Source organism: Peromyscus californicus, unplaced genomic scaffold (genome assembly GCF_007827085.1).
Source record: "Peromyscus californicus insignis strain IS unplaced genomic scaffold, ASM782708v3 Scaffold_3__1_contigs__length_106647218, whole genome shotgun sequence".
NCBI classification, from domain to species: domain Eukaryota; kingdom Metazoa; phylum Chordata; class Mammalia; order Rodentia; family Cricetidae; genus Peromyscus; species Peromyscus californicus.
The window spans coordinates 38,055,183-38,064,672 of NW_026294551.1; positions in this window are offsets into that span (position 1 = coordinate 38,055,183).

Below are 9,490 nucleotides of genomic sequence, written 5' to 3' on the forward strand. Positions count from 1 at the left end.
TGGGTGAGGTGAGCCCTGAGAGGATGGCCTGTCACAGGTGCATCCTCTGCCTGGAATGTGACAGAGCTCAGGCGAGGCTGGGGTCCCCGGAAGGACAGAGTGGGGAGAGGGGCTTCCGGCAGGCAGAGCTGTCAAACTTGCTTTTCAGGACCCCTGGGGAGAAAAAAGCCTTGGCATCCTTATTTCCCACCAATTGTCTTGGTGCCCAGCAAAGAACATGGTAATAGTAATAAAATCAACAACGCAGGTTGGTAAATGTGACCCGGCTGGTAAAGTGCTGGCCTAGCATGCATGAAGGAAGCTCTGGCTTGGACTCCGAGAGGCTGCATCCAACTGGTTTGGGCGGCACAGGCCCTGTAATCTCAGCACGCAGGACGTAAGAGACAGGGAGCTGAGAAGTTGAAGGTCATCTGCTGCCACATAGTGGGTTGAAGGCCAGCCGAGGCGACAGGAGAACCTGTCTCAGAACCAAAACGTTGGCTCCTGCCTCGTGAGCTTTTGCTCCACACCAACCTCTCGTCTCAGTACCTGCTCTGCTCTGATTGCCTGCCCTACAGCTGTGTGTACAGGGCACTGGCCCTCTTTTGATTTACACGTTACAGGTGTGCAAACCTGAGCAGTTAAATGACTTTCCTTCTGCCACAGAGCTCAAATGGGGAATCACACCCCTCAGGCCGGGTAGCTCAGGGATTTGGGTGTGCTATGTCTCAGGCACTAAGCCGGAAACTCCAGATGGGGACATCTTCTTATGGAGAACGTGTTGATTAGGTGTTTTTTGTTTGTTGGTTTGTTTTTGTCAACGTGACACAAGTTAGAGTCACCCGGGAAAAGGGAACCTTAACTGAGGGACTGAGGGATTGCCTCCATCAGATTACCTGTAGACAGGTCTGCGGTGCATTGCCTTGATGAATGATTGACGGAGGAGGGCTTAGCCCACTATTGGTGGTGCCACCCCTGGGCAGGTGGAGCTGGGTGGTATAAGAAAGCAGGCTGGTAAACAATGTTTTCCCATGGTCTCTGCCCTGTGTTCTCTTCATTCTGGACTGTAAACTGTAAGATGAAATAAACCCTCTCCTCCCTTTTGGTCATGTGTCTTCATCATGCCATTTTCCTGGTAGCAACAGTAAAGAAAGTAGCAACAACGGTAACACTATAAATGGGAGGGGCACTGTAAATGGGAGGGGCACTGTAAATGGGAGGGGCACTATAAACGGATTGGCACTATCATGAGTTTTGCCTCAGTGGAGAGCCTGTGTTTCTGCTCATGCCATTAGGGAGTGCCATAGTTTGGATCTAGAATGTCCCAATGCATTAAAACTAGGTCCCCACGGAAATGTCCCCGAACTACGAAGAAAGGGGTAGCATGATACCACAATCCTTTTTTTTTTTTTTTTAAAATATATTTATTATGTATGGAGCATGTATGACTGCAGGCCAGAAGAGGGCACCAGATCTCATTACAGATGATTGTGAGCCACCATGTGGGTGCTGGGAATTGAACTCAGGACCTCTGGAAGAGCAGTCAGTGCTCTTAACCTCTGAGCCATCTCTCCAGCCCCCACAATCCCTTTTTAAAAGGCAGCCTGTTGAGTTATAGTTTGTGTACCATAAAAGCTACTGCTCATGATCATTTGGAAACTATATATCATACTTTTTTTTTCCCCTATGTAACAGAAACGAATGCATAGAGAGTAATGAAATTTCAGCCTGGTGGTGGTGGCACATGCCTTTAATTCCAGCACTTGGGAGGCAGAGTTAGGCAGATCTCCTATGAGTTTGAGGCCAGCATGGTTTACAGAGTGAGTTCCAGGATAGCCAAGGCTACACAGAGAAACCCTGTCTGGGGTGGGGTGGGGAGGAGTGATGAAATCTCCTGTTGATTAGTGCCCATATAAAACAGGGCGTTTCCAGCCCTCAGAAAGCCTCCCATGAGTCCCTCAGTCCCTTCAGGCTTAACATCATCACCCCAAGCCCCTCCCCACCCCCCTGCTTCCTCCCTTCCCCCCACTTCTAACTAACCAAGGCAGCCACTTCCGCTCCCTCCTTTTCTCTCTTTCCTTTGTTCTTCCTTCCCTCCTTCCCCTCCTCCCTCCTTTCTCTACCCCTCCTCTCTCCTTTCTTTCCTATTTCAAGAGTGAACATTAAAGTCTTTAGAGTCGTGTTCAAGGTTATAGGGAGATGGAGCTGTCCCAGCTGCCTGCTGACTGGGGCTCCTGACTGTCTCTCTGTGCCCCAGTTTCTTTATCTGAGAAATGTAAATGATACAGGGCTGACTTCTCAGGGGCTGGTGGGGCTGGAGAGAGCGGTCAGCAGTTACGGTGCTGCTCTTTCGGAGGACCTGAGTTTGGTTCCTAGCACCCATGCCTGGTGGCTCACAACCATCTGTAAATCCAGCAGGGTGCCTGATGCCTTCTTATGGCCTCCGAGGGCATCACACACACACACACACACACACACACACACACACACACACAGAGACAGAGAGAGAGAGATGAATAAAAATGAAATAAATGTTTAAAAAGAAGGGGCTAGGAGGAGGATTGCATCAGGCTTAATTTTTTTTTTTTTTTTTTTTTTTTGAGACAGGGCCTCATGTATTTCAGGCTGACCTTGAGCTTCTGGTCTAACCTGTCACCATTTCCTCAGTGCTGAGATTACAGGCATCAGCCATCACACTCAGGATATTAGCTACTTTTCTGTTACAGGCATAAAATACCATGACCAAGTTTATTTGGCCTTACAGTTCCCGAAGGATGGCAGTCCATCATGGTAGGGAGGAGGCATGGCTACAATCAGTAAACATGGTTGTAGTGGGTAGCTGTTCCAGCTTTGATCTGGAAGTACTACCCCCATTGAGGCTTCAGTAACTGTCATGCCTACAAGGCGGTGCTTAAGACCTGAGATCTGGATGTGGCAGCTCTCTTGGTTCCTGGATCCTGGACACTGGAGGTAGACCGAGCAGAGTTTTCCAGAGAACACCGCTGGACTGCACTACACCTTTCCTGGAACCTGAAACCTATCCCTTTACTTATAAGTTACCCCACAAAATAAACCTCTTTTTTAACTACGTGGAGTTGCCTTAATACTACAACCAATATCTGGCGCCTAACGTGGGGCTCGAACCCACGACCCTTGGATTAAGAATCCCATGCTCTACCAACTGAGCTTGGCCAGTAGCCAGGCAGGAAGGATAGTGTAGGTGGGACAAGGAGGAGGAGAATTCTGGAAAGTGGAAGGCTGAGGCAGGGGGATGCTGCCAGCCACCACCATGAGGAGCAGGATGTAAAGCACTGGTAAGCCACAAGCCACGTGGCAAGGTATAGATTAATAGAAATGGGTTAATTTGAGATATAAAAACTAGATAGCAAGAAGCCTGAGCCATTAGGCCAAACAGTTTAAGTAATGTAAGTGTCTCTGTGTGTTTACTTGGCTGTGGGACTGGCGGGTGAGAGAGATTTGTCCTGACCGTGGGCCAGGCAGGACCAGGAGATAACCCCAGCTATACATGGTGGCAGGAGAAGGAAGCTGAGAGATCACATTTCAACCGGAAACATGAAGTAGGGAGACCAAACTGGAAGCGGTGTGAGGCTATATACTCTCAAAGCCCACCCCCAGGGATGTACTTCCTCTAGCAACCCCAAGTACTTCACCTGAGCTACACCCCAGCCCTGTAGCAGGCATTTTTACTGTATATCCGCAGAACGTTTTCCACACATCTGCCTGTGGAAGTGCTTGCTGAGACCTGCAACACTCACTTTTCCCTCAGAGGAGACACGGACAACGGACGAGAATTGCTGCCATTTCTCAGGCAAGAGATGTCCCTTCTCCTGTGACCAATGATCTTGCAGGACAGGTGGATTATCCCCATGTCACAGAGTGGCAGGGGCCTGAGGCCCAGCATGGGAGCCATGAAGACAGATCGGAGAGTATCAGAGATGGAGCTGGAAGCCGAGGAGTTCGGTGCCACCCACGTCTCCCAGGCTTCCTCCAGACTGCTGGAGCTGTGAGAAGCCGTTGGTGTGATGGTGACCATCTTCATCACAGACAGGACAGGGGTGGAGTGGTTTGTCTGTGCCCCTGCCAAGTGCTCAGTAAGTTTCCAGTCACAGAATGAGCACTTCCAGGGGTGTGGTCTGTGAAGGAAGCCAGAGGCACCCTACATCCTGTGTCTCAGGCAGCACCTCACTTCCTGGGGAGTGTGACTATCACCTGCCCTGTCTTTGGCCTCAACTGCCCCTGCCCTGACCTCCAGGTTCCCTGGGGGCCAACCAGAACATCTGTATCCATCTTGCCCTAAACTCTAGAGATCCTGACAAATTTCCTTTCCTTGCTCCCAGCTATGTTATTTAAAGTAATTAACCTTAATTTATAAATTTTTATATCAAACTGCCTTTTAACTTTTAGAACTGGCAGGATCAGCCTTATCCCTGGGCTCCTAATAGTTCTCCATTTAATCAAAATTCATCCATCAGGTTCCAGTGTTAAATCATCTTTTAATTGGGAGTTACATTCTGGTTAATAGTTTTATAATTCGCCTCCTCTAATAGTTTTTACCACAGGGATCTTGACTCCATTTTTCCTCACTCTATTATTGCCAAGTGTGGTTCTGCGGGGAAGGCTTAACACAGGCCTGCCTCTCTGGCCCCTGCTGGTCGTCTCTTTTGTTCTTGGTGGTCTCATTAATTCCTCACAAGAGTCCTCCTTCCTCCTCATTACAGGGCAGAGCCATTCTCCTTGTGAGGTACAGGTGTGGCCTTCTCATTGCCACAGCCTTCCCGACTGCGGCCTGGACCGTGTGCTCTCAGAAAGTGGAGGACAGAGACAGAAACACAGAGAGTTACAGAGTGTGGAGAGGAGAGAAAGCGGGCTCAGGCTGCTGGTGGACAGGAGCAGCTTTCAAGTTTGGAAATGGCCCAGGCAGGTGACACAGGAAAGAAGGTGTCCCTATCTGATACACAGAGTGGCCTGGGCCGGGGCATTGCTGGGAGCAGGCAGGGAGTCCTGGTCTTTCATTATGGGCAACTTCTATACTTGATACTCCATCCAGATGTTCACAGATGAGCCTGATGGAGTCCGTGCATCCAGAGGATGAGAGACTAGAGAAAGAAAGGGAAGAGGGAGGGTAAGGAAGGGAAGAGGGAGGGGGTTGGGTTGGCCAGTGAGTGGGGACGTGCCTGCACTTACACACGGGTGTGCATGGGGACTCATGCAAACCTATGCCTGAGAACAGCCTGGGAGCAGCTAGTTGGGGGCACTGGGCCACGGCCAGGCTTGGGAAGGTTAGGCAGAGGTCTCTGAGGGGCCCTTCAGGCTGGGGGCACTGCAGGGAGAGGGAAGTGCCAGGGAAGGAAGCCAGTAGCCGGACTGGGGTGAAGCCACACAGGTGATGTTCCCTGGGGGAGGGCTCCTGGGGCTTGTGCTGCCCTGAAGCCATGCCCTCCTGAACCTCTTTCCAGTTCATTGGGTCTCAGTCCTGGCCACACATAGGAGGCACCAACACTTAGCCCCACTTCAGACGGCTCTAAAATATATTTATAAATGCTTTGACTTCCCCCACCCCACTTCTGTAGAGGGAGGCTAATTCTTGACTCCTAGAACGAGGCTCCTTCTAACAGTGTGTGATTATGAGGCCAGGTCCCAGGAGACACCGGAGTCTGCTTTGCACTGTCTTGACTCCTGTGCTCAGAGCAGAGCCAGCTGCCATGTCACCAGGGTGCTTCGGTTGCAATACAGTGAAGAGCTGAAGCCTTTTGCCAAAGCTCTGGGAGGGACCATGCCGGAAGCAGACCCTCCTCTTCTAGGCAGCCGCCACCTACCCACCTGTGCTGGGAGTGTGGTGACTCTCAGAGTCCAGACCAGATCAAAGCTGTTTGCCGGTTTAAGGACTGGTCGGTTATGGTAACCAAGCTTTCCATCCAGGTCCTGAGGGTGGGGCTGTACACAGATATGTTTAAAACTCCCTGGGTGGCACACATCTTTAATCCCAGCAATCGGGAGGCAGAGGCAGGTGGATCTCGGTGGGTTTGAGGCCAGCCTGGTCTACTGAGTGAGTTCCAGGACAGCCAGGGCTACATTAGTGAGACCTTGTCTAGCATCTAGGATTGAGAATCGCTATGCTAAGGCCTCTGCGTATTTGTGAGTGCACATGTATGCTTGTGTGCCCTGCTCAGAGTGAGTCCGCGTGTGCGCTCCAGGGTCTTGTGTCAGGGCCTGGTGTCTTAACTGCTTTTCCTGTTGCTATGATAAAATACGCTGATAAAATGCAACTTAAAGGAGAAAGGGCTTATCCTGGTCCACAGTTGAAGGGCACTGTCCATTCTGATGGCGAAGTCATAGCAGCAGGAGCCTGAAGCAGTCAGTCTTCTCAAATGGGTGAATACTGCTGCTCAGCTCTTCACTTACACAGCCCAGGATCCCAGTCAGTTAATGGTGCCGCCCACAGTGGGCGTGTCTTTCCACTTCAATTAACACCCCCTGCCCACATCCCCCACCCCGAGTGCTCAGAGACTTGTCTCCCAGATGATTCTAGATTCTGTCATGTTGACGGCCAACACTACCCATCACACCCGGAGCCTTGCACCTTGCAGATTTTGAGGCCAGACCCCCCCCCCCCACCTCCGGGGCTGCTTGCCACTTCCTGTTTGTTGGTCCTTTGTGAGTCTTGGTCTCCCACTTGTGAAATTTGGGACATGTGGTCCCCAGTATTGCTGAAGGCAACCTTGGAGCTGGCTGTGTACCCCTGGGCTGGTTTTGGCAACAATGGGCTCTCGGTGTTCTGTGATTTAACCTGGAGCTGAGCAGACACCTAAGGAATGCATGGTCCCTGCCCTGGAGGAGGCCCAGTTTTCGCCTCGGCTGTGTTAGGCTTTGGCCTTTCAATGCCAGCTGTCTCAGACGGTCAGCACTCGAGTCCTCACAGCTGAGGGTGGTGACTCTGAGGTAGGAAGCGAATGCCTCCTCTGTTGACTGGGACAGGCTGGGGGTCCCAGGTGGGTCTGGACGCCTCCCAGCTGTGCTGCTTGGCTGATGCTCTCACCCTTGTTGTGTCTCTGGCTCCTCATCAAGTAGAGAAGAAATGGCCTCCTACATTGGACATAGTATGCATCCCTGTGGCAGAGCCTGGAGGGTCATGTCCTCTGGGTAACCTGGAAACCTCAGACATAGCTCAACCCCACTGTCATTCTCTCCTACTCAGTCTAAAGCAACTCCATTCTCAGTGATCCCTACCTCCCAACCAGCCTGGGGGGAAGGTGAGAAGTAAAGAGGAGTGCTCCTCGTAGGGGAGCACTCATCAAGGACATATGGAGGAGGAGGGATAAAACACTACGTCTTGGGAGGAAGAAGCAGAGAGCATACCGTGTTGCCACGGGAGCATTGTGTTTGAACCTTGTAGCCCACTGTGACAGCTAAGCCTCATGGCCATCAGGATAATTTGAACCCATTTGACAGAGGAAGAAACTGAGGCTCAGTGTAGTGGTTAGCTGTTCCAGCTTTGACCTTGAAGTGCCACCCCCATTGAGGCTTCGGTAACTGTCGCGCCTACAAGGCGGAGCTGAGAAAGGACCCCTGAAGACCCGAGATCCGGATGGGCTGGCTCTCTTGGTTCCTGGACCCTGGACGCTGGAGGTAGACTGAGCAGAGTTCTCCAGAGAACACCTCCGGACTGCGCTTCACTTTTCCCAGATCCTGTAACCTATCCCTTCATTTGTAAGTTACCCCACAAAATAAACCTCCCTTTTAACTACGTGGAGTTGCCTTAATATTTAAACCAATATCTCAGGAACACTAAGGAGCCTCCATGTTCATTATTACCTGGCTGAGGAACTACCTGGGCCTGGTGGCTACAAGGCCTGGGCTTGTCTAGAGGATGTGGGGAGCTTTAGGCCTAGGCTTCAAATGGGGCCACTGACCTTTCTTGTGGCTCCTCCAGAGGCTGGGAAGTAATAATAGTGGAAGTAAGGGGTGTGAAAGATGCAGGTTGCTTTCTGGGGAAGGATGCTGTGGCTGAAAGCCCAGGAGGCAGGAGGCAAGGAGCCTGTGATGGCCTCTTCTCCAGGACATTCAGGGGCTGGTCCAGAACTCAGGTTCTCTCAGTTCTGTCTGAGCGTGGCAGGGTTAGGATGGTCCTTTGAAGACCTGGATCCTGCTAGTGTGATCAGATCTCAAATTCACAGGCTTCAGAGTCCAGAACTCATTCCGACTCCCAACATGTGTGAGCAGAGGTGACCTCGGACAGGCCTTTGAACTCCCTGGGCTCAGTTTTCCTATCTGTAAAATGGAAGCAAGGAAAAAGCTGTGTCATAGGGGTGCTGCGCTCCACATTAGCAGGCAGCCTTGCACCTGGCCTTGGCCCCCCCTCAGGCAGCTGTGTCAGCAGTGACTTCAGAATTGTCTGAGAAGGTGGACCAGGCAGCTGGCCTCCTGTTTTGTCCTGAATCTCTCTTTCTGGGAGACTGTGGTAGTTTGAATGAAATGTCCTCCACAAGCTTCATCTGCACAGATGGACTCCAGCCGGTAGCTCTGAGGAAGCCTAGGAGGTGTGGCCTTGCTTGAGGTCGGTGCCATTGGGTTTATTTGGCTTGCAGTCTGTCATTGTGGATGGAAGTTAAGGCAAGAACGCTAGGCAGCTAGTCACGTGACATCCAAGAGCCGAGAGAGAATCATTGTGTGCACACCTAGAACCCAATTTATTTTTTCTGCTCTTACACAGCCCAGATACTACTTACACCCACTCTTATACAGTACCACCCACTTTCGGCTGGGTTTTTTCCACACCAATGAAGGCAATTAAGACAGTGCCCCACAGACACGTCCACAGATCACCCTCATCTAGACAATCTCTGACTGAGCCTCTCTTCCCAGGAGAGTCTAGGAGTGCCAAGTCGACCACTTAAACCAACCACCACAGGCCCATTTCACTGCAGAAACAGCAGGTACTTGGGGCCCAAGCTGGACCCCATCTTCACATCAGGAGCTTGGGCAGAGTCTCAGGGCTGCTGCTGGGCCTGGACAGCCCTGGTCTTCAGTTTATGAGATCTGAGTTCAGAAATGGAGAAGGGGAACAGACTGAGCGAAGGCCACAGTGCCGAAGGCAGAGTCAGCTCGGGGTGGAGCAGCCGAGTGCCTCTGAGGGGTCTGAAGAAGGGAAAGGAGTTGGCCCTCTGGTTCCTAGTCCGAAGGGAGGGAGCCCTGCTAATGGGCTGGGGGGTAATGGGCTGGTAGCTCTTGGCTTGGATCTGCCACTGAGAAGCTCCTGCCCTGCTCTGTAACCTTCCCAGAAAGACTGCCACTCAGCTGGGGGGGTGGGGTGGGGGGGAGGACAGCTGAGGGAGACCTGGCAGTGGAGAGAGGGAAACAGGAGAGAACTCACAAAGCTGTGGGTACAGCCCTGTGGTGTCAGAACCCCTCCCGCTTACAGGGTGATGAGCTGATTGTCCCAAGTGAGGGAAGCAGGGAGGGAAATGAGTTCAAGGACAGTCACTAGAGAATA